The 25,671-nt window shown below is 43.2% G+C and overlaps 1 protein-coding gene and 1 pseudogene across 2 annotated transcripts in view; one reads left to right on the top strand and one right to left on the bottom strand.

Moving 5' to 3' along the window:
• The window catches only part of PPM1A (protein phosphatase, Mg2+/Mn2+ dependent 1A), a 48,689-nt gene extending 41,575 nt beyond the window's left edge, over positions 1 to 7,114 (bottom strand). The window contains exon 1 of one of the 2 annotated variants that reach the window (XM_065402363.1): positions 7,064 to 7,114. The gene's annotated coding sequence lies outside the window, so the exon portion shown is untranslated. The remainder of the gene's footprint in view (positions 1 to 7,063) is intronic. The other variant, XM_065402362.1, reaches the window with a different exon arrangement.
• On the top strand, positions 6,736 to 19,772 carry LOC135877188 (ras-like protein 2; annotated as a pseudogene).
• The last annotated feature ends 5,899 nt before the right edge of the window (positions 19,773 to 25,671 follow it).

Below are 25,671 nucleotides of genomic sequence, written 5' to 3'. Positions count from 1 at the left end.
ATGTGTGAGTGTAATATATATGTCCCAAAATCTCTGACACCCACAATCCAGCTGGCAAAACTGGGGAAGAATGAACTGTTCCTCATATTTCTAAAGTAAAAAGACAAGCATAAAGAAAACCATTAAAAAAAATGTTTTTCAGGCCTCCTCTGTAAATCAGAAAAGTTACCCCCAAAAGCCTTTTAAAAAAACCTTTACAGATCACCTTTAAACTTTGTTTGTTTACATCTTTAGACTTTACATTAACTAAATTTAAAATAGTGACTTCAAAAAATTCTAACTTTTTTTTTTACTCCATATCCTCAAGAATAACACCTTCTGAGAACAGTGTTGTATACTCTAAATGCTAAATACTGGTCCAGCAGTGAAAAGGCAGACTTGAAAGCCCATTTCTGCAGCTTGTGCCCAGAACACTAAGGTCTACAAGAATGAACACAAAAATGTAGTTATAAACTTCTTGTACATATTCAGAGTCCACTTACTTTTCACTCCTGTTAGCACTGTACAGCCAATTCAGCTACAGAAATGTGAGCTTGTTTCTTTTCAGTTTCACAAGTATACAGATATATTAACTAAGCTCTATGAAGATTATTAGTCATGATTCATGTGGCAGAAAGACACAGTTTGACCTATAGATTCCAGGTTCAATTTGCAGGGTCAGCAAGTTAATAAAAAGGCCATCTTTCCTTTCTGAAACAGAAGTCACTAAGGGTACGTCTATACTTACCTCCGGGTTCGGCGGTAAGCAATCGATCTTCTGGGATCGATTTATCGCGTCTTGTCTAGACGTGATAAATCGATCCCGGAAGTGCTCGCCGTCGACACCGGTACTCCTGCTCAGCGAAAGGAGTACGCGGAGTCGATGGGGGAGCCTGCCTGCCGCGTGTGGACCCGCGGTAAGTACCTTGTAGTTCGAAATAAGATACTTCGACTTCAGCTACGTTATTCACGTGGCCAATGCCAGGTGCCCCAGAGGGAATGAACAGAACAGAGAATCATCAAGCAATCCATCCCGTCGCCCATACCCAGCTTCTGGCAAACATAGGCTAGGGACACCCTGCCCATCCTGGCTAAAAGCCATTGATGGACCTATCCTCCATGAATTTATCTAGTTCTTTCTTGAACCCTGTTATAGTCTTGGCCTTCACAACAACAACTGGCAAGGAGTTCCACAGGTTGACTGCGTTGTGTGAAAAAAATACTTCCTTTTGTTTGTTTTAAACCTGCTGCCTATTAATTTAATTTGGTGACCCCTAGTTCTTGTGTTACTAGAAGGAGTAAATAACACTTCCTTCTTTACTTTCTCCATACCAGTCGTCTTTTTTCCAAGCTGAAAAGTCCCAGTCTTATTAATCTCTCCTCATATGGCAGCCATTCCATACCCATAATCACTTTTGTTGCCCTTTTCTGAACCTTTTCCAATTCCAATATATCTTTTTCGAGACAGGGCAACCACATCTGCACGCAGTAGTCATGATGTGGGTGTACCATGGATTTATATAGAGGCAATATGATATTTTCTGTCTTATTATCTATCCTTTTCCTAATGATTCCCAACATTCTATTTGCTTTTTTGACTGCTGCTGCACACTGAGTGGATGTTTTCAGAGGACTATCCATAATGACTCCAAGATCTCTTTCTTGAGTGGTAACAGCTAATTTAGACCCCATCATTTTATATGTATAGTTGGGATGTTTTCCAATGTGCATTACCTTGCATTTATCAACATTGAATTTCATCTGCCATTTTGTTGCCCCGTCACCCAGTTCTGAGAGATTCTTTTGTAGCTCTTTGCAGTCTGCCTGGGACTTAACTATCTTGAGTAGTTTTGTAGCATCTGCAAATTTTGCCACCTCACTGTTTACCCCTTTTTCCAGATCACTTATGAATATGTTGAAAAGGACTGGGCCCAGTACAGACCCCTAGGGGACACCACTATTCACCTCTCTCCATTCTGAAAACTGACTATTTATTCCTACCCTGTGTTTCCTATCTTTTAACCAGTTACCAATCCATGAGAGCACCATCCCACTCATGCCATGACTGCTTACTTTGCTTAAGAGCCTTTGCTGAGGGAACTTGTCAAAGGCTTTCTGAAAATCTAAATACACTATATCCACTGGATCCCCCTTGTCCACATCCTTGTTGACCCCTTCAAAGAATTCTAGTAGATTAGTGAGGCATAATTTCCCTTTACAAAAACCATGTTGACTATTCCCCAACAAATTATGTCCATCTATGTGTCTGACAATTTTGTTCTTTACTATAGTTTCAACCAGTTAGCCCGATACTGAAGTCAGGTTTACCAGCCTGTAATTGCCAGGGTCACCTCTGGAGCCCTTTTTAAAAATTGGCATCACATTAGCTATCCTCCAGTCATTTGGTACAGAAGCTAATTTAAATGATAGGTTACAGACTACAGTTAGTAGTCCTGCAATTTCATATTTGAATTCCTTCAGAACTCTTGGACATATACCATCTAGTGCTGGTGTCTTATTACTGTTTAGTTTATCAATCTGTTCGAAAACCTCCTGTAATGACACCTTAATCTGGGACAGTTCCTCAAATTTGTCACCTAAAAAGAATGGCTCAGGTTTGGGAATCTCCCTCGCATCCTCAATCGTGAAGACCAATGCAAAAAATTCATTTAGTTTCTCCGCAATGGCCCTATCGTCCTTGAGTGCTCCTTTATCATCTTGATCGTCCAGTGGCCCCACTGAAATGTTTATTGTAAGCAAACAGGAGTACTTATGATTAAAAACTTTCATTAGATTTATTATTCTCTCATTTTTCAAGAAAATACTTCTATTGTTTTTGGTCAAATTTGACTCCAAGTTTAGTTTTGGTAAAACTTTATTTTTACAAAACCTGAGTTTTCCTTTAATACTACTAGAGAGAACGTATATAGTCATTTTCCACTGAAGATTTCAACAATCAATTTAAATACCCGTTAAAAAGTATTGTTGATATATCAACCAAAAAACAAGGGCAGAAAACATCCTTTTTAATAAAGACCTCATAAAACACTAATACATGTTGGAATAACAAGTTTCTATACACCAACAACTGTAAAAAAACAAGGGACCTGATAAAATACATGTTAAATAAGTTACAAATATCTGCCAAAACAGCGATCTACATTGCCAGTTTACTGGATGAGAAATTTTAGAATTATTTTTGGACTGTATGCTATTTGGGGCAGAGATTCTTCCAACTGGGCAGTACAGTTGTCCAATAGCACTTCTCACACTTCCCTGCATTTTGGTTCCCCCTCCTTTTAAATGTTCTTGCTAGTCTTATGATTTCAAGAATTTACCCCCTTATCTTGAATGCTTATGAAATCCCCTCCTACCTATACCACAACGTTACTCAGAGAAGCCATGGAAAGACAATCTCCCTATGCAGCTGAGACACGCATTGTCTAGGTATCATGAAATACAGCAACACTTGTTGGACTGCATTTCATGGACCTACAGCCCAACAAACATTCTCAGTCCACCAACATCCTTTCAGGCACTATACTACATTTACAGAGGCTTTACACTTTGTACACTGGAATTACTACAGTGATGGGCACTTTACTGAAGGGACAGTCAACTTAAACTTGACAGAAGTGAGATTTTTGACACCTAATATTATTATATCTGAAAGATGTTGGAGGAAAAACATTTTTTTAAATGTGAAGATGTGATCATAAAACCACAAAAATCTGCAAGAGACCAGAGGGACTTTTGCATATGAAAAATAAACCAGCTTTCAAGTCGACCGCCTCCATTTAAAGCACTGATATGATGATTTCAGTGAACCCTGGACTAAATTGCCAGGGCCACACATAACATGGCAGGAGCTGCACAAGCTTCCCTACACAGCTCTGCCAAAGCACTACCATCTTGACCTAAGGCATCTTTGTTATTCAAGTGATTGGTCTCTATAAAACAGCAACTCATGCCAAAGTGAACATTTTTATGGTGTGGATCAACAGACCCTAGGATCAAGGAGGGAACTAAACTTATTCTCATTTGTGACCCAAATAGCATTTGAACCCAAATTTCCACAAGTAAAAACCTGGGGCAGTAAACCACTGAATTAAACAATAGTCAGATTCATTTTATAAAAAGAAGGAACATTTGTTACAAATACTGTATATTCAGTTGCAATAATACTGTACTTCCCAAGATGTTAGAAGGCACTTAAAATGTCATAAAATACTTAAATAAAAGTTATGGACACACCTTTGTTTTACCCAAATCTTACACAATTTTTGCTGAGTTGATAAACTCAAAAAATCTTATGACATTAGAATAGGCCTGATTTTGACATTGACAACACTGCAAAGTAATTAATCATGGTTATTATAGTTACATAAAGTTTATATTTAATTCATCTTTGGGAAGCAGATGCTTAATCTGAATTCCACTAAAATGGCAAAGTGTAATAAGATCTCCCTTTTATTGACAGCTGCAGTCTAAAACATATAAGTTGCATAAGTTTACAAATTAAACCACACCCAACTGAAATCTTTAAGAAGTATTTTGGGGCCATTAAAGTATTTTGGGGTATTAAAAGGCTGGTCTCAGCAAGAACATGACTCAGTTTCAGTGTGTTTAAACTATACTCTAGGTAAGAAACAACCAGCTTGATTTCACGGGGGGGGGGGGGGAGGAGGAGGGGGGATCTTTGTGTAATATACTGCTTGTAATGGAATTTGCATCAAACTATCAAGTGAATGCCTGTTCAGACATGTTAACTTCAACCAACTCTCACCAAACCCGTGATATCTCCATCCTCCTCTGAGTTTTTCACTGAAACATCTCTACAAACCTTGCCATAGAAAGTTCAGTAAATACTTTATGTTTTCCATATATTCACTTTTTAAAAAGGAATAAAAGCACTGAATACCGACCATGAAAAACTAAAATTTACCAGATAAGCTTAGTCCTCTGGAAAGTAGTTATTAGCAAGAGTTAGGCCTTGTCTACATTAGAAAGGGTTTGCCAGCATAGCTATATATATCAGAAGCATCTTATACCAGCAAAAGTGTTCTCCCCCCCCCAAAAAAAAGTTATACTAAGAAAAGGACTTTTTTTTTCTAGTCTAACTGCATCTACCCTGGGGCTTTTGCCAACACAACTGTGTTGGCTAGGGGTATGATTTTTTCCAGTCCACTAGCTATGCCAGCAAAACTGAGCGTAGACTAGGACTTGGATACAAGGGGGCAGGTGAGAGGAGATCCCATAAAGCGAGAGAGATTCAGGGGCAAAACACTTGTGAGATGCCCAATCCCTACTGCAGGGAAGGATGCTGAAATTTCTACCAAAATGTTTTTCCTTCTTCAAGGGTTCCATCTTTATGGATGCTGACAGAAAGAATCTGATACTAAATATGAAGCTCCTATCCCCCCCTCATCCCAACTGTTGGAAGGGAACAGGAGCTTAAAGAAGGGTCTCTGGTACTTCACATCTTCGCCAACCCCAATTTGCTCACTCCTCTTTCCTCTGAATAATTCTCCAGTTCTTGCCTCTGCTGCTGTTCATAACTTTCCCAAGCAGGAGGAGGAATGTGAAACTGACACAGAAAGAACTGTGTGAAACTGACAATTCTTGATAGTTGCTTCCCCCAGGTTTCAACAGCAGTGAAACTTGTTAGTTTCACATTACAAAGGCTTGGCAAAGTCTGGAGCAGCAGCAGCAGCACAGGAACAATTTTTCTGAAGACCCAAAAAAATACTGCACTGGTCCACACTTGGAAGGCCCTCTCTCACAGTCATAAGATATAAAACATTATTTTATAAATGGAAGCTTAAATTCTGAAAACACTGATGACTTAGGCCCCACACATGCCAGGGAAATCTTCCCCCTCATCACTAGTGAATGGCATGTGGAACTTGAAGCCTTACTGCCCTCAATGTCTTTCCTTTTAAGATAGGTATCTGCTTCAAAGAATAACTCCTTTGTATGAAATAACGAGCCCTAAACCGTAATGTTATCACAATAGTGATTCTCAACAAGCAACAGGCTTTCTAACTTGTCAAAGGACACACCAACCCTAAAGCTAGTCCCTCATAAGCAAGACAGCAAAGTTGAGGGGCCCTTATTGTTCACCAGTATGTATGTCAAAGAAATGCTTATCAAATCACTTCTTTCAAAACTATTAATTTGCAGCACATCCTAAACACATCTCTGGCTAGTACAGTTCATGTTAGCTGCAGAAAAAAAAAAATTCTCAGCCCACATCTCTGACATTTAAAAAACCCAAACCAGCCAAGATTACCAAGTACGTCAATGGGCAATAGTTTTACAAGGGGCCTAATCTCTCCCACCCACTCTTAACATGGGAAATGTTGACAGCACATGCTTCATCTATGTAACCTTTGCTTTGGTTCTCAAAATTGTTTTTAAAGACCTTAATATGTAATTCAAACTTGAAATGTGTTTCAATGGTTCGCCTAGGGAGGCGTGCATGGAGGAGGCGGCTGCTATAAAAATAAGAAATCACTATCTGGGAGTGTTTGTGCAGCGACCCTTGCTGGGGTGCTTTATAAATAGATGTGTTTCTTAATGGTGCCCTGCCCCAAGTGCTTTGGCGGCGGCGTGTGTGGGGGGTGTTTATAAGCATTATTAATGGAGCTCGGCGGGCGAGGGGCGCTGCTGGATTGTTACTTGCAGCAGGCCCGGAGCCGCTCTCACCCAGGGGAGCGGAAGGGGGGCTGTCACCCCGCTATTCCCTACTCCGCAATGCGGGGCTGGACCCTTGGGGACAAGCCCCTGGTCACCTTCAGCCCCTTGAGTGCAGCATCCCAGGCAGGGGCAGACTCGCTCGCAGAGACCGCCTCGGTGCTGGCTGCTGCCCGGGATGGCAGGTCCGGGGGGAGGGGGGTCACACTCCCCTCCCGCCTCTCTCCGTAACCCCGCGCGGGCCGCCCCCGCTTGTTTACAGGCCCCGGGGCCCAGGCGGCGGCGCGGCCCTCAGCGCCCTAGCGTACTCCGCCCCGCCGCCTCCCGCTCGGCCCGCCTGGCCCGCCTCCCCACTCGAGCCCCGCACTGCGCAGCAGCACTTACTTACCCCGCGGCGGCGGCGGCCAAAGGCACCGGCTCTCCGGGGAGCGGAGGGAGGGCAGGGCCGCGCTCTGCGCTCCGAGGGGGCCGGCGTAGGGAGGGATCCGCGGCGGGGCTGGGCCGGCGGGCCGGCGGCCTCGCTTCAGTTCATTCACAGGCAGCTGCGGAGAGCGGCTCTCTGGCCAGGGGGAACCAAGAGCTCATCCCCCCTCCTCCCGCCCCCACCCCGCTCGCTCTCGCCCTGCCTCGAGCCCAGCGCCGCCCGCCGCCGACTCGCGCAGCGCCACAGACCCCGCTCCCCTCCCTGAGCGGCACACGCGCGCTCCCGAGCCGCCGCTCTCTCTCTTTCCTTCCACCCCGCTGTGTGCTGCGCGCGCGCCCTGCCGTCCCTTCGCCAGCGCGCGCACGCGCGCTCCCTCCCTCCTCTCTCAAGCCTGGGCCCAGGACAGCTGCGAGTACTGTGGGTACAGCCGCCGCCTCCGGCGCAGCGTAAAGAGCCCGGATGTTGGTTGAGCTCGGAGAACTGCAAGGGGGGAGGGGGAGCAGACTGTTGAGCTATTACATCACCTCCCGGCTCCCTACTGCGCATGTGCTGCCCGGGGTTCTGGCGGGGTGGGTGGTGTGTGTGTGTGAGAGAGAACGAGAGAGAGAGAGAGAGACGCTGGGGGGGGGATGGGCGGTATACCCGCCCTGCTCACTGGGGGGGAGGCAGCAGCACTATCCTGTGTGGGGCACCCAGCCAGGACACAGAACCCCCCACATGCTCTCAGGCGGGAAATGGGGGAGAGATACTGTACAGGGACCCCCGCGCACACACATACACACACACTGCCCCTAAGGGGATCGGTGACCTATGCTGCTGTGTGGTGTACAGGGGATCTAACCAGCTCAGACTGATATGATCAAGATACTCGCCTGCTCCGAGGCCGTGGCTGGGGACTGAGCGTAACATGCATGGGGAAACCGTTTCTCAGTCCCCAGAGGGGAAAAGAGACTGTACCACACAGCAAAATATACTCCCTGCTCACTACATACGCCATCCCCACAGGGGAGGTACTCTGTAACGTACACAACAATTATACATGCACCCACACACACGCACACCATTCCCAGTAACAACCCCTGCACACAGGCACGCCTTCCCCCTCCCCCACACCGCTCACAGTAACATCTCCCTGAGATAAAATATACAATCCCCCCCAACAGGGCTAACAAACTAATGTGGTCTCAGGTGGCCCGACCCCCCCGCCCCCGAGGCTCATGTGAGAGATGTCAGAACTGCAGGGAGGAGCTTAAAAGGGAGAAATCCAGCTCCAACTAGTGTGGAGAGTAGGTCCTGAGTTCATCCAGTTGTACTTAGTCTCTGACTATGAGCCCACAACTGAGGACTTCTACATGAAGATTTGCAGCATTGATGGCACCCCGACCCAGCTAGACTTCCTGGACATGGCAGAGCAAGGGGAGTTTGGGGATCTGCAGGAGCATTACATATGCCTAGGGAAGGGTTCCTGCTCATTTATGCCATCAGTGACCACAGCAGCTTCAATGAGATCAGCAAGTTCCACACCCAAACCCTGCAGATCAAAGACCAGGATTAGTTTCCCATGATCCTTGTGGGCAACGAGGCCAACCTGGACCTACAGCAGCAGGTGCCCAAAGAGGAGGCATTGGACTTCGACCAGGAGAATTGCATCCCCCTACACGGAGGGTACTGCCTCAACATGGATGAGTCCTTCCACAAGGTCCTCAGAGCCCTCCGGAGGTTCCAGGAGCTCTAGAACCCCCCTGTCCACACAGTGCACCCCTCCAAATAAAGTCTGAGAGCTGCCCCTGCTGCATCCTGTATGGAGGGGGGTCCTCCTCCCCCACGACCTCTTCACCCCAACACTGTGGAGGAACAGGGAAGCCCATCCTGGATTCTCCTGGTGGCTGGGGGGCCAATGGGAGAGGGGTGAAATATTCTATAGCTGTGTGTATATATCTACAAATAGCTATATTATGGGGAGGCAGATGATGGGAGCCCAGGTAATATTTTGGGATGAATCAAGGCAAGGATTCCTCAGGCAATTGATGCACAGCAACCCTGGAGGGAGGATGAATCAACTGAACCAACTTGTATTGGAACTGCACTTTACCTTAGCTAGGGAACCTAGTTAGGCCCACAGCTTTACAGAAGTATTCTGAGGGAAGAGAGGGAGGCATTCTGGAAGGGGTGGACTATCTGGGCTCAGCCAGAGGGATTGGATTGGTGTGTTGAAACACTTGGTCACTGCAGAGCAGAGGCCTAAAGGAGTGCTGGGACCCGGTTTAGGACCTATGGGGTGCCCTAGTGTGTAGAAACATCAGTGACAAAATGGTGCAGACTGCAGGCATGACCTTCCCACCCCTGGAAAAGTGGGAAGACTGATTGACCCGGACTGTTGAACAACCTAGGCCTAAGGGTATGGTTTGGTAAGACGATGGCTACATGGACCTAGAGCATTTTCTGTAGTGGATGACTGAGAACCCAGCCCCACGTGATGGCAATGGTTAAAGCCCGAGACTCAGACTGGAGTCGAGGTGTCCAAACTCATCTTGGTGAAGCATTTTGCCCACATACTCCTGGCTGGGGATAGAGACTGGGTACTCAGACACTGTCCCGAGACACTAGCCAGTGTAGTCTGGCTTATGAAAAACTATCTGGCTGCTGAAGTGGCTTTGGATGTGTCATGCCAGAGACCACCTGAAGCCAATGGGGTCCCTCTATTCAAAGGAGAACCTAGTTGGGGCAATTTGCAGACTGATGGTCCAGTGTTGGGCACAGAAGTGCCAATCCCTAGGGGACCCAGCAGGGCGCAGGGCCCTGGATTGGTTCCCTGTGGAAAACCCCAGCCCAGACAAAGGCTTCTAGGACTACGCCATCTCTTCTTCAGGAAAACCAGGGGGCGGGAGCAGACAAGTCACAAAGGAACGGGTCACCTTGAATATTAGGCACAAGGCTGGAGCCCAGCATGCCAGCTGGGGGAGTTTGCTTCTTGTGTGGGTGCACAGGACACTTGTCTCGCTCTTGGCCACATGTGGAGTGTGATTATGGACAGATGTGGATGGTGGAAAGTCAAGCCCATAAACAGATCCTGGCTAAACTAACTATCCCTATTTGGATAAATGGGACAGAGATGACAGGCCTGGTGGATTCTGGGCGTGATCAACCCCTGATTTGGGACTTAGTTTCCCTCAGGGCTATGAGGTTTGGGACCATCTTTCTACAATGTATTCTTGGGAACTTGAAACCTTATCCCAGTGCTCACATGCAATTGACAGCAAACATGAAGTCCCTTGTAGTGGAGCTGCCCCCAAATGCTAGCCTACGCCATTATCTTGGGATGGGATTGGGAGCATTTCTCAGAGGTACTGGGAGAATTTAAGCCCCCAGAGGGGTAAACTGAGGAGACTCTGGGAAGTGGAGCCTGGATATTGGCAGGTATAGGTGAGGAGCTGGACCCTGAAGAGTGGGGGTCCAGCCCAGCAGAATCTCCCACAGAGGTTCTCCCTAATAATGAAACAATATTGGACCCTGAAAGGGGAGGGCATCATAACTAGAGGGACTGACTTCATGAGGGATCAGAGGGAGGACAAAACCCTGAGCTGAGCCTGTGACCAGCTCTCAGTGGTCAACGGTGAGGTAATAGGCCCACATCAAGCAGAGCAGTACGCTCAGTTTGAGCTCCAGGCAGAGTAACTGTACCATCTGGAGAAAGACTGGCGGATGGTTGAAACTTGATTGCAACTCCTTGTTCCCTGGCTTCATCAGCGTGAGGTTATCTGACTGGCTCATGCTTTCCCTTCTGTGGCCATGAGAATACCCTGGCCAGGATTCTGGACCACTTCTATTGGATCAGGATTTACCAAGAGGGCAAAGACTTCTGCAGCCCCTGTCCTGATTGCCAACTCATAGGACCTTAAGGGGTGGGCAAAGCCCATCTAGCTCCACTCCCTGTAGTAAGTGTCCCATTTGAAATAATAGGGATGGATCTAGTTGGACCCTTAGAAAAGAGTACATATTAGTGATAGTGATTATCCTCCAACTATCTGGAGGCAATCCTGCTACACTCCCCACATGCAAAGATTATTGCAACAGAACTGCTAAAGATCTTTTCCAGAGTTGGGGTACCTAAGACGATCACCACCATTCAAGGCACCAACTTCATATCTCATCTGTTGAAGGAGGTGTGTGATCTGTTAAAAATAAAAATCCTGTGTATGTATGTCTATCATCTGCAAACTGAAGATCTGGTTGAATGGTTTTATCAGACCCTAAAAAGGATGTTGAAAAAGTTTATTGCTGTGGACCCCTGCCATTGGGATCAGCTGATCCCTCCCCTTTTATTGTCTATTTGAGAGGTTTCCCAGTCATCTACTGGATTTTCCCTATTCAGACAACCCCAGGGTCTTCTTCATCTGATCCGTGAGATGTGTGAGGAACAAACTCCTAGAACAGAGAATGTTGTACAGTCTACATTAACGCTCCAGGAGAGGCTCAAGACCCTAGGGACCTTCACCAAAAAAAACCCTCCTTCGTGCTCAGCAATCTCAGGAGTGAGCCTATAACATAGCTACTCTCTAAATGACAAGGACCATATGAAGTAATCCATCACATATGGCTAGTTAATTATGAGATCTGACAACAGGATCTACCATAATAACCTCCTGAAACCCTGGAAGGAGCAGGAAAGCTCATTTATCACTCCTTATTCCTCTGAGCCAGAGCTGTGGCCCCAAGCATCCACCTCCCCGGATGCTGACCCCATGCAGTTGGGGAGAGAACCTAGACCTGGAGCCAAGGGCCTAAGTGAGACACCTATTGAATGCCTTCCCAATGGTGTGCTCATCACAGCCAAGACAAATTCATCATGTTCAACACCATGTCCAGATGGATCCAGGGCAAAATATCAGGGAGAACCCTTAGCCGCTCTCCAAAACAATGCAGGATGCGGTGAAACAGGAGCTCTGTGCCATTGGAACTAGGGTCATTGAAGAATCCCAAAACAACTGGTGAAACCCAGTGGTACTGATCCCTAAACTGGATAGCGCTATATAGTTCTGCATAGATTTGAAAAAAATCATTGCTATCTCCAAATTTGATTCCTAGCCCATGCCCCAAGTGGATAAATTACTAGCCTGGCTGGGTGAGGTCCAGTATATTATAATGTTAGAGCTTCCAAAGGATACTAGCAGATTCCACTCACACTGGAATCACGTGAGAACTGATTTTGCCACTCTGTTTGGCTTGTATCACTTTAGGACTATGCCCTTTGGCTTCCAGGGCATCCTAGTGATGTTCCAATAGCTCATAGACTAAGTCCTCGAACCACATAGCTCACATGCTGGAGCTTATTTAGATGATGTGGTCATCTATAGTCGAGACAGGGAGGCCCACCTAGAGCAGGCTGCCACCGTCCTTTGATCCCTGCGGGAGGCTGGCCTAATTGCAAACCTAGCAAAGTGTAAAATCATGAAGGAAAAACCCCCTTACCTGGGTCTGGGGGAAGGGCCAGATCCAGCCCCTACTGGACTAAGAACAGGCCATGAAAGCATGCCCAGCCCCAACAACAAAGAAACAGGTCCAAAGGGTTTGGGTGGCTCACAGGTTATGACCACTGATTCATGGCAGGGTTTTCTATGATAGCGACCCCTCGCATGGACCGGAAAGTGCAAAGCTGGCAATCCAGCTGTGGATCACCAGCAAGAAGTATGGGTTGGACAATCCTGTGGTTTTTGAATCCTTTGCAAAATGGATCATTGTCAAAGGGGAACTGAACAGGTGCAACACAGCACAGGGAGCACTTTCCTCCAACTCTAGCTGACATCCTTATGGAGCCAGTGGGAACCCGCCAATACTTCCTCTACAAATACTCATTCCCAGTCTCCACCAATACTCCCATCATCCCCTCACACTAGTCTAAAATGACAATCCCACTGTGGATCACCAGCTGCAAGCAGCAGTTTGTCAGTCCTCCTATAGATCATCAAACTGGTACCGGTCAGGGCCGCCCGGGGGGCGGGGGGGGGCAAGTGGGGCAATTTGCCCCGGGCCCCACAGGGGCCCCCATGAGTTTTTCGGGGCTCCTGGAGCGGGGTCCTTCACTCGCTCCGGGGGCCCTGGAAAACTCTCGCGGGGCCCGGGCCCCCGGAGCTTCTTCCGCTCCGGGTCTTCGGCGGCAGTTCGGCAGCAGGGGGTCCTTCCGCTCCGGGACCCTCCCCCGAAGTGCCGGGTCTTCGGCGGCACTTTGGCGGCGGGGGCCCCCTGCCACCGAAGACCCCAGGCCCCCTGAATCCTCTGGGCGGCCCTGGTACCGGTAGCTAGGAAACTACAGCTGGACTGGCATTGCATTGTCAGGGCTGAAGCCAGGGGGCATTAACTTAGCAGGGGTGGGCAGGGGAATTTTCAAGGAGGCTGTCATGGGAATGGGGCATGGCCAGAGGGTTACTGGGGAGTGGTATGGGGGCAGCATGTGTAGTTTTCTCTGAGTCCCCAACTAGAGCACAGGCTGGGGACTTTCAGGGCTGGAGTGGGTCTAGAGGGGGAGCATTTCTCGGGGGAGAATAAGAGGGATAATGGGGCTGGGACTATGGCTGGAGGGTTGGAGGGGCAGAGATACTGTGGAGGGCTGAGAAGCATAGGGTGGGGACTCAGCTGGAGGACTAAGGAGGTTCACTGGTTGAGGCAGCTGTCATCTTTGAGAGCAGTCAGAGATGGTGCTCATGACAGCCACACACATCTTAAATCAGATTAAGGCTGCCCTAATGTGAAAGCTGGAAAAGCCTTAAATTGAATGCAGATGACTAATGTGGACACACTCAATTCGTGAGGCTTCGGACTGTGAATACCATCACCTGAAACCCCACTGAGTGACTGCTCTAATGTAAATAAGGCCTATCATAAAACATAGAGCAAAATCATTCTGCCCTTTTCAATTCCCAGAGATGGGTAGAGCTATTGTAACACATACAGCAAAATCTCATCCCCATAAAGCTTTTTTGCACTAGAAAAGTTTATTGTGTTTAAATGCAATTGCAAAGAATTGAGTTAGCTGGCATTGCTGACCATGACTGACCAGTGCGTGTAGACCAGATCAAATTGTGTTCAGCATTGCATCAGCTAATCGTTACTACTAACATGATACTGAACACAATTTGCCCTCATTTACATAGACCAGTAAGTCATGTCAATGAGCAATGTGTCAGCTAACTCAGCTCTTCACAATCATGTTCATATATAATAAAATTTTCTTGTGAAGCCAAACCAATAGAGGAGCTATAGCACACATTCCTCTGAAAATCTATCCTCAGGCAAAGTCTCCACCGTACCCCACAACGAATGAGACTTTGACAGGTCAGCACCTAACTCACCAGGTCCCCATCTATGAGACATGAGGTCCCCTGCAGTACCCAGACAATTTATTAACATTTTTGAATCAGCTCAAGCCTTAGAAAGTGTATTTAATTTTTTAAAGCTTGTTGAATAAAAGGAATGATCCTCTATGCCCACGTTTTCAAAAGGGAGAGCTTATGCATATCTTTAGAAACGTTGGCCCTAAAACTAACACACACATTTCTCCAAACGAAGGTTCCAAATCAACACACAGATAATTCTTCAGCCTCCATTCCTCTCATGAACACACACAATACTTTGCTGAATCTGTTTTAATTCCTTGAATTATGTATCATCATAATGAATGTTTAGATTTGAATTAGTATTATTTACTGATTTTGGTTGTATTTTTTTTAAATGCGACGGCAAATGTTAAGAAGCTGAATAAAAGTCTGGTTTAGCTTTTTCAGTGCTGCCCTAGATTTAAGCTGCAGGAATGCATGGGTACAGAGTTTTGCTGTTGTCATTTTCTATTTATATGTTTTTATCAGCAAATGGGATTGAGTCAAATAACCAAAATACATTCTTAAAGGGTAACTTTGAGTTTGTCAGATCTAATTTATTGGCATTGGCAACAGTTAACCAGAAACTCAAGGACCACATCTAATTTGAATAAAATGGAGCTATGTAGGTACACTCTTCTTTACTACATATTTGTAGCCTGAAGAGACTACAACTCCCAGCGCACAATTCTCTATGTAGGCCCAGAGCAAGATAAGGTATTGACTGTGGGGACCTATAGTCTTTGGAGGCAGAACCTCCACATTAATGAGGATAGCCCAGGCTTCATTGTGAAACTTCTGCTGTACTGTGTGTCATATGACAAAAGTGAATTCAGAAAGAGTCCTGTTCCTTGGCACTGAACAAGGAAAAAGGAAAACATCCCTGAAGCTACTATATCTGTCTGTCTCTGCTTCATTGTAGAATTTCTGCTTAGAGCCTTTTCTAATCCTACTCCTTCCCAGCTTCCTGCTAAAGTTTTAAAGGAAGTGTCATCTATAAATGATATTTAACAAGAATATTTAATAAATTAAAGATCAAGACAATTTGTCAGCTTTACCATCATTCCACAATGAATTATCTATTAGCAATGAGGTGGGTTTTGTCCAGTTGATTCACTTGGACTGTAAGATTGCAAAGGTGGAAAAACATGTTCATTAGTTTTACAATTTTTCTCAACAAGACTATCTCCCTTCACTAAGAGTTTGTTTGAATACCATTGATACTAGGATCATGTAGCAATTCAGCTGGGTTTTGGAACCAGCAGAAGATTCCACTTCTTTCCTTTGTAATGACTACTTTGATCAGTGTTAATCTGTGTGTGTTGGTGGTTTCCAGTATTTTTTCTCATCCAGTCTTAGCGAGACTTGGTGTCCTGGTGAAAGTATGGGTAAATTTTGGGCTGCATTCCAATTGTTAAAGAAGAAAGCCTGAGATCTCTTCAATTTGGCTTCATGTTATTTAAGGAGGGCCAAATTTACTATAACATTGGCATCATTCTGATATGTTGATCCAAAAGTAGCTAAACTGGATTTACTCCAGTGACTACAGGACAGCAAATCAAATAAACAGTCTTTTTGTTGTAGATTTCTCTTAGTAATCTGTACTGGTATCTCGTCCAATCTGCCAGTAGTTGATGATGGGAACTGGAAGTAATATGCTTGAAATTACACCATATCCCAAAAGCTTAAAATTAAAAGATGACAAACTCTGGCCTATAGTCAGTGACTATTCGTTCTGGATGCCAGAATGAGACAAGATGTATTTTAACTTCCCTGTGAGCTGTTGGTTTTAGTGAGAAACAGAATATATATTTTTATAAGAAAAATAGTTAATGGCTAGTAATTAAGTATGTTACTTTCTTTGGACAGACTTAGTGCTCTTCTTTTCCAAGGCCTACTGGGTAATGCTTTGGGCATGAGAGGTTTTTAGAATCTGTATTTCTGGTCATTGTGCCACACTGCAATTTGGACTCTTGACACTTGGTGAGGCCACAATGTCCCTTATGTATCCTTTTCAACGTCATGTTTGTGGGACTACAGTATAATTTATCTATGGCAATCAGTCCTCCAGTTTTGGAGAGTTCCCCTGTCATTGCATGGAAGTCACAGACTGGATGTGAGACTTACTGCTAAGTAATTGTGTTATGTTATAAATTGAGATGCATTTTGCAGTTGTGTACTACCACTGGTGATCATTCCAGTTCTGATTTTCAGGATGAGGCTGGAATGTTAGGCCACTAAAAATGGCACTCATGCATGCTTCTAGATCATCTCAAGCTTCTAGAAAACATGAATGATTAACAGGGTTCTTGGTAAGATGTCAACCATCACTAGAAATTGTCCAGGTGCATACTCTGCTGTATGTATAAATCTCATCAAACACATGAGCAATCACTTGGCACTTCAGGGACATCATGTCTAAAACTTTTTACTAATGATACCCAGGGCTTGCGGTCTCATGATCTTGACATTGCTAAGACCCTGCAAATATCTTGAGAAGCACTCATGCCCATAAGATTGCAAAATATTCTCTATAGGGGAATACCTAGTCTTGGAATCTAAAAGCCATCTGGAACAAAATGCTACATGCTTCCAATCATCTCAGTGTAAATTCAGTAACACCCGGGCAAGCTTATATCTGCAGGCATCTGCTGAAACAGCTGTACACTTGGAAACTTCATAAAATGCCAGTAGTGAAGAAGTAGTCAATAGATGGTTTAGATTGCATGCCTGTGCTTTCTCCACACCCAAACTGATTCTCCTTTAAGCATTTCATAAAGAGCTTGGCCTTTTGAGGAAAGGTTGGGTATGCATTTTCTTCATTCTTGAAATGTACCAGCTCCATTACAATTTGTCTTCCCGATACAGTTTTTTTAAGAAACATTACACACATCCTCACACTCTGGCCACACTGAGTCAAGCTCTGTGTTTTACTAGTATTATTTAAAAACAAATACCTTGTTGTGCAGAGTGGTAGTGACTTTTTTTTTTTTATGAATAGCAATCACTAACCTAAAACTCTTTAAGTCTGACTAATTATGCACAAATTCAGTAGGAGATTCACAAAGCAATTTTCCTATTTAATCTTTAGTTGTGAATGAGAGAAAGTAATTATCAATATGTTTGAATTTCTCTAGTGAAAATTTTCTGATGGAAGTAAGCAACAGTTCAGAAAAATCAAGAAAATAAAAATGTAGTAAGCACCTACATTTCAAAAGGATGGAAAACCCTTTACTTTGAAGACTTGTACCAGCAGAGGGTTTATGCTAGAATGGTGGTGATGGTGAGGGGGGTTGTTTAGTTTGGTTTTATTCCTTACAAGATTTGTATTTTATATGTAGGTTTTTCAGTTATTAATAACCATTACTTACCATGTTTATCACTCACATTCATATATCTAAATGAGAAACAGTACAAGTATAGTAAGAAAATCTTGGATGTTCTCCATGCATCCAATACTGCCTTTGATAGGGGATCTTTGTTTAAAGCTAAAGGAAATCAGAATTCAGGTTTGGTATGTGCTAATTCTAGACTCCATTTTCCAAAGTCACAATTGTTATTAGCCATTATTTGGCAACTGCTCAGGAGCATCAGATTGAAAATTAAGCTAATACTTGGTAAAGATACTGGATTGATAGCTCTGGAAATGGAAGTCCAAAAAAAGGTACAGGAGGGGCAAAGTTCCCCACACTGCTCTGCCAATGAACTTTTACTATGTTCTGGAGGGGCCACTTTTAGAGTATGTCTTCATTGCAGTGTTAGCTTGGGCTAGCCTAGCATGAGTGGAGCATCCCCACTGCAAAGCCCTACCTGTGCCAGATCCATGTGGTTGTGTCCACAATGGTATTGAACTTGCTGGGCTGGATTTCTAGCAGCATGACTCATGGTTCTTAGTAGTACATTGAATTGGGCCACTCTATGAATTCATTCGCAGTGTGTTGTGGGAGAACTTGTCTGTCCTTCCTGGGCTCCTGTGGAAGTGCTCTTGTAGGTCTTACTGATGTCATGCCACAGCTTTACCACACGGTTAGTGTCAGTTTCTGGCCAACTGGCAGCATGGGAGAGGGATTTATTGAATGGCTTCTCTGTAAATGCTGTGGAAGTGCAACAGAAATGGAGCAGGCAAATGTAGGTTTAAAACATAGTGCAGAATAAAGGAGGAGTTAGACAAGAAATACAGCCCAAGTGGAATTGTGGGATAGGATAGGAGGACTAACAGCACCCCAGCTGGATTAGCCTGCGTTCACACAGCAAAGTTGGTGGGTTGCCATCTCAGGCTGAAGCGAAACCCAAGTTCAAGCCTATACCGTCAGCCATGCCTGCTAGCCCAGGCTTAAAGCACTCTCAAGCTCAGGGTAGAGGTTGTTTTGTAAGGCTGGGAAGGGGTTAAAGTGAAACACATGGGCTAGAGCCTGGGCAAAACCAGCACTGAAGCCTCCCCCTCTGTGGGGTGAGGGGGCAGCTAGTTCAGTCTGTGGAGCATTTGAATTCTTTTCTAACAATAAAGGAGCCCTTGCCGTGGGACTTTTTTTGGTGCAATGGGGTCTTGTCTAGGAAAAGGACGGAGAATTACAATTTATTTCAGAGAGGCCACACTAAATAGCTGTCAAATGGTGATGACTTTTGGTCCCTATTAGCCTGCACCAGGTGATCTAGAAGGGAAAAAGTGCTCTCTCTTCTTACCCATTCAGATTTCCAAGTAACAATTCCAAAGCTGAACCCAAGAGACACAGATAATATGGCACAAATTCAGACAGTGCAGCATGAATACAGTTTGACAACAGCGTTTTGACAGCTCACCAACATCTGCAAAACACCATCTATTCGGAGGGTTCCTTTTGATAGTAATAAAAGGTTACTGAAGAGCTGAATGTCCAGAAATACTTGTTTCTTTCCCCTAAATATAAAGGAATATCAAAAATAGTGCCAATAATATTTTCAAAAATCAAACATTTCTCGAATAGTTTTTTTCTGTGAGATATGTGGCATATACAAAATACACAGTAGCATGGGTTTTTACTGTTTCTAATTGCCTCTCCTGGGAATTCTGCATGACATGTTCCACCAATGGAACATGGCAACTGTGTAACATCTTAAAGCAACACTATTCAACAGTTTAGGTGGATTTAGAAGTACTGTACCATAGAGGCTGGGATAAACTCAGTGCACAATACTACTTTTTTGACCAGCTGTCTTTCTGATTCTCTTTCAGATACAAAGAGATGTATGCTATTTTCCAGAATTGTCAGAATGCTGAACTCTCATTGATGAGCATTTGTAATGCCTGGATGTACAATTGCTAGAAGTTTTATTCTGGTCAGAAGATTTTTCCACTTCCCAGGAAGAATTGTGCAACACGGAACAACTCACATGTTTTACCAGTTAGAGCTTTAGTCTTTACTTAATTTATCTGATAGTGTCTCTGTCATCAAAATGAGGGTTTATATAAGCCACTGATTTTGCTTGCTGTCTTCTATCAGCCGTCAGTACCCATTGCTTTCAATGGTGCAGTATCAAGCCCATAGTTACTGAGATATTTGAGGGTGTAAAATGTCTGTAGTCCCAACCAGTTTTTATAACCCCTCATAGGATTGTTTCAAGGAATTTTATTTTGCCTAAAATAACTCAGATTCTAGTTCAGTCATAGCTAAAGATATCTGTATAAACCTGCTGGCCCATGAGGATACTTCAGATTGAGTCATTGAGAGCCTTGCAGCCTTCTCAGGTTTTTTGGATATAAGTTAATATTAAAGCAAAAAACTTCAACATTTTATAAAGATAAGAATTCCCAAAAGTACAGCAGATTAGTTCAGACAAGAGGGTGAGATTTCTGCTTACTAAAGTTAAGCCTCTTGTATTTTTCTAGTTTTCTCCTTTAAGTACCTGAATCTGGTTGGCATCTTTGTACATTCAAACACTTATTTTTTTGCCACATTCATTAATGTAAATCTAATCAGTCACTGCTCTCGTTTAGCAAGCTTCTTAGCTACAACACAGCTAATGAGACATTTTTTGTATAAATTAAATAGTTATAACTAGAGATGGGCTGGAACCAAAATGTTGGATTCAAACACTCAATATTTGGAGATATTTGAAATCTGAACCTTGATCAACATTTTGCAAACCACCCCTGTGTTTACAAGGGACTGTACCGAAACTCCTTAATAGTCCTGAATTGAGGGGTGTTCATAATATTCCACTGGATTTTTGCCACCTAAGCCCTTCTCTAGTGACAACACTGCTGAGGTTAAATTTAGTCTAATTATTTTTGTGCTGGTGTGGTGTGACTGCTGCCAAAAATAAAAACATTGTTAATGCCTGCTGAGCAGAAGAGGATGGTGGACAGAAAATGGTTTTAGGATCAAATCGACTCCTTAGAGAAGAACTCCAGTTGCCAGGAATTTGGGTTCTTAGCATTTTTATGCCTCTGTCTGTTTTTCTAAGTAATGAATACGCTGTGTAACCCACATCAGTATGTGTATCTTTGGGGATGGAGTGAAACAAAACATTAGCCAAGCAGAAAGGGCTGTTAAGAGAAAGTGCTTAAGGCAGCTGTATAAACTCAGTATACCAGGAGCAGGTGACCTATCAGAAGAGGAAACCCTCATATCCCAGGACATGCTATTATAGTACCTGAGTCAAAACATTTCACGTTTCACAAAAACAGACAAGTTATAATGTAGTGCAGCTCTGTATCACAGCAAAAAAAAAAAAAAAAAAAAATCACAGATCCTGTTTGTTTGTAGCCAAGAGAGCTATCCTTACCCTTAGAAATAATCTGATTCTCCATACAGAACAGATAGTGGCTGGTGCTCCTCAGGAAAATGAAAACGTCAGCTAGTCCCATACCCATGGAGACCAAGAAAGCCAGAGAGGCTTAGGACTATGACTTCTCTAAGGATTTAAAAATGTATTTTTTTTGTCTCCTTTTGTTAAAGTTTATTATTTACCACTCATATGTTTATTAAATAAGGTTTATCAATCCTTACTTCCATTATATACATACCATGTTTATTTGTCTTTTGCATACCTCTACCTTTTTACCTTTTACCATTGGTACCTTAATGTAACTTTGTTTGCTGATACCCAACACTTGTCATGGTGTATTCTAACTGCCCCTTTGTATTGTTTTATTCTGTGTTCAAAACCAAGAACATAATCTTTTTTTTAAAGAAACAAATTAGAAAAAAAATAGTTCTGCACTATCATATGTGGGGAAAACAAACAACCAATTACGTTAGAAAAGTGAGGTGTTGGTAAAGTGGACATCCATCCATGATAACTGGACTTAAACCATTATTAATTCATTTCACAGAGATTGGATGGTACAGTTTTTGCTTACTACAGACAATGTTTGGACTTGAAGTTGATCTGAATTGGACCCAGTCTAGAGATGAAAGGCTCTTTACTGATAATGGATAGAAAATAATGGACATTTTAATAGATGTGCAACCATAACAGCAACGTAATTCATATCCTTGAAACTCTTACACCGTAATGTCAGTTACTGTTTAGTTAAAGTTTGTGAAAATTTAGAGGTATTGTTAATGGAGAGCTTCCATTTTGTCTTCTGACTGCAAAAGTAACCTGAGAATTACACACGGAAAAAAACCTAGTACATTTTAATAATGCAGGCTAGAAAAAGAAGATTTCATTATCTCTTTTGAAAGCCATTCTTAAAGGCCATGATCCACATCTACTGGAATCAAAGACTCCTGTTGATTTCACTGGAGTTGGATCAAGCCTATATTTCATATTAACTTAGAGAAAACAGCAGCTGTGACAAGGTGACTTTCATCACTATAGCCTAGGTCACTTGTAGGACGATCATGTAGATAATTAGCGAGTGATAACAGGATGCTGACTAAATTAAGTTTTTATTTAAACACTTGGGGCTAGTATGATTAACCTCTTATTTTTTTGTGAAATGAATAAAATGCTTTTTCACATCATTAGAAAACTCTAATTGATCTGCTACTCAGTTCATACAAAGCAAAACCTTATTGTTTTGTGCAACTTTACTGAAACCATAGAGGTTGTGACACAGGCAGTTGTAGACACAAAGTTGATAGTAACGAAGTAGGTCACTGGGCTGCTTGTAATGATTCCCAATAACAACATTAATCCATCCCAACACTAAGTACTCCATAAAGTCAACTGGAGTTCTACAGGTGGAATACTTGCAGGATTGGGCTCACAATATGGGACTCTGTCACTGCAGGTGATGGGTCAGAACCTCAGATCCACCTAATCTGTGCTTAGCACACCTGAGAAGAAGGGCATAGCTGACTCTGCCATCTTTCTGTCCCCTTGATCCTCAGGAAAAAAGGAGCCAGTGTGGCCCCTGGTGCAAGTTACAGCAGCCTCAGGGTTGCTTTAACTTGTGTCAGTTGGAATGGCTCCCTACAGGCCATGCTACCCACAAGAATGCTGGTATGCTAGGTACTCCAGCCACACCTTCCCATCCTCACACATTCCATACTTCAGAGGGGCCAAGAGCACATGTTGTACAACTGTCTATGCCTGTTCTATGCCACTCAGAGATTTCCCCAGCTGGCTGTTTAAGCCAACTTTCTGCCTTTTTGTGCAGCTGGAATGGTTGCAAATATCTGTCCTTCATATCAGAGTTTCCTTTCTTTTCTACCACCTTCAAAGTACTTACTGGGATTTATATTGGTCTACCCATCCTATACATACTACTGTTTTTAGTTGGGATATACAGAGAAAAACAGCAATCTTTGATAACCTGAAAAAGAATCCCTACAATATATGCTTCTGGAGTTTCATTCATGACCTCTTCATTAAAATGACAGTTCTAGAACTCTGTTAAGAACCCATTCAGAATGTTCTCAGCTTTTCAGACTATATCCGTTCTTTGATGTCTTGTCCCAAAAGTCAACAAGCTCACATGAAAGACCAAACAATTATTTTCTGAGTTCATTACACCATTAAGTATTATTTTTTAAAAGGCCAGTTTAGACCTCAAATTTGATCTTCCTTATAATTCATAATCTGGTGGTGAAACCCTTGTAGATTCAAAATATGGATTTTTGGATTAAAATCCAATCACATTATTGTCACTATATATGAAGGATCTATGATGCTTTGTGCTCTGTTATGGAAGAGCCAGCAGAGGGTGCACAAGTTAACAAACCATATACCCAGATTTATGCTGGCATTCTTGACGATACTGGTTCACAAAAAAGGAAGTACACAGGAAAGCCACTCTAATTTAGTGTTCCAGTAGAAACAAAAGGGAATATATAATTGAAAACTAAAGGAAAAAAAGTGGACACGAGAGACACTTATTATAATAGGCTTCCAGAAGGGCATTGTTAACAATGAAGATTAAAATATGTAATATATAAAAATATAATACATGTTAGGGTTGAGAAAGACATTTTGGGTCATCTAATTCCAGCCATGCCTCCCCTACCCAGTACAGGATTGGGTCCCCTAAAGTATCATTTCATGCGATTTAGTTTTAAATGTCTCAAGAGGAGGCTTCAACTACTTCCCTTGAGAAATTATTAACAATCTTGGCACTATCAGATATTGTTCCTTTAACCATATGTATACTCAGAATCAAATTGCATAACAGTATCCTCCTCAATACTTATGAAATGGGCAAGATTGGGAAAGCTGGTGAGAACTCCAGTCAGTGTGCCTTCTTAATTTTATGGTTAACTTTGAGCTGAGTTAATCATTGTTATAACCATTTTGTGGATGGGAAAATTGACGCACAAGAAAGACTTTCCACTGACTCCACTGGGCTTTGGATCAGGCCCATAAAGATTTGCCCAAAGTCACACAGCATTGCCTCATCAGACCTGGGAATCAAATATACAAATCTTAATTCCCAGTTTTTGATTATTATTATTAATACAACACAACTCTCCCAGACCTAGAAAACAAGAACGTTTTATGAGAGGAGGGCAAATATTGTTTTCTCCCATCATTCCAGATATGGTCTAGACTAATTTCTTACAGTTATACCCGTAAGAAAAAAAAAAAAGGGACAATTCTCATATTCAGAAAAAGCCCATCACACTTTTGTATCTTGACCTATTTAAATATTTCATTGACGGAATCATAAACAATTCTATTGCCATATTGTGACACAAGCAAAATGCTATCAGAATCAGGTGGAGTTTTATACAATAAACTGAATATGTTCTGTATTTTTAGCACTTATATAAACACAGATGGTTTAGTCAGAGCCTTATGTAAACCGATGACAGTATGTTATGACAAGAAAATGCATGATATAACTTCAGAACTCCTGGTTTTCATCACTCTTATGTATCCTAAACAAACCTGATCTTTACATAAATTTCCCAGCCCTTGTAAAAATGCTTGGACTTTTCCTAGGCATTTTTATTTTTTCATAACTAGGGGCAAGAGGATATGGAATGTCAATAAACTAGGAAGAAAACGGAAGGCACTGGAGTCTGGAGAAATGAGCATAGGCTATCGAGTCAAAAGAGCCTGAGCTTTAAACTTCACCTTGAGGTGAAATTCACCCTTGTGCAGAGGGCCTGCACAAAGCATATCTGTGCACTTACTACGTGAGTCCCACTTAACCCCTCAAAATAGGGCTGAAGGCCGACTGGAGCAGTATAGTACACTCCAGTATAGACTGGTGTAGCTTAACTTGATTGGGAACAGGTTTAAGCTAAACTGAAATAAGAGTGTCTACAGAGGGTGTGCACTAATTTTATCAGTTTAAAAAGCAATTTAAGTTAAAGTAGTGCAACTCAACCCTCTAGGCAAGGCCTACATTTTACAGGTACAAGCTACACAGATGTAACCAGTTTTAGTTTTATAAAGAGTCCACACGGAACTTGCACTAGTTTAAACCAATTTATGCTAAGTCAGTGCAAGTTGTGTGTGTAGACAAGCCCAAAGAGCAATTGCAATTTAAGGAGGGACTTGAAGGAAATAAGGATGGAGGCATGACGGACTGAGTAAGTGGTGAGAATCTAGGAGGAAGGGGTTTTGTAGGACAAAGCATGAAGATGAGACTGGGAGAAAGTTAGTCATGCTGCTTCGTGGGGCAAAGTGGTAAATAAGCAGGGAAATGAAAAGAGAGTAGGGCACAGAAGGATGTGAGAGGCTAAATTGTGTAGGATCTTGAAGGCTAGAGCAGTTTGCTTAATTCTGATGTAGAAAGGAGCCTGATCTTGCTCCCACTGAAGACAA

Source organism: Emys orbicularis, chromosome 4 (genome assembly GCF_028017835.1).
Source record: "Emys orbicularis isolate rEmyOrb1 chromosome 4, rEmyOrb1.hap1, whole genome shotgun sequence".
In the NCBI taxonomy this organism is placed as follows: domain Eukaryota; kingdom Metazoa; phylum Chordata; order Testudines; family Emydidae; genus Emys; species Emys orbicularis.
This window is presented reverse-complemented; position numbering and strand designations above follow the sequence as displayed.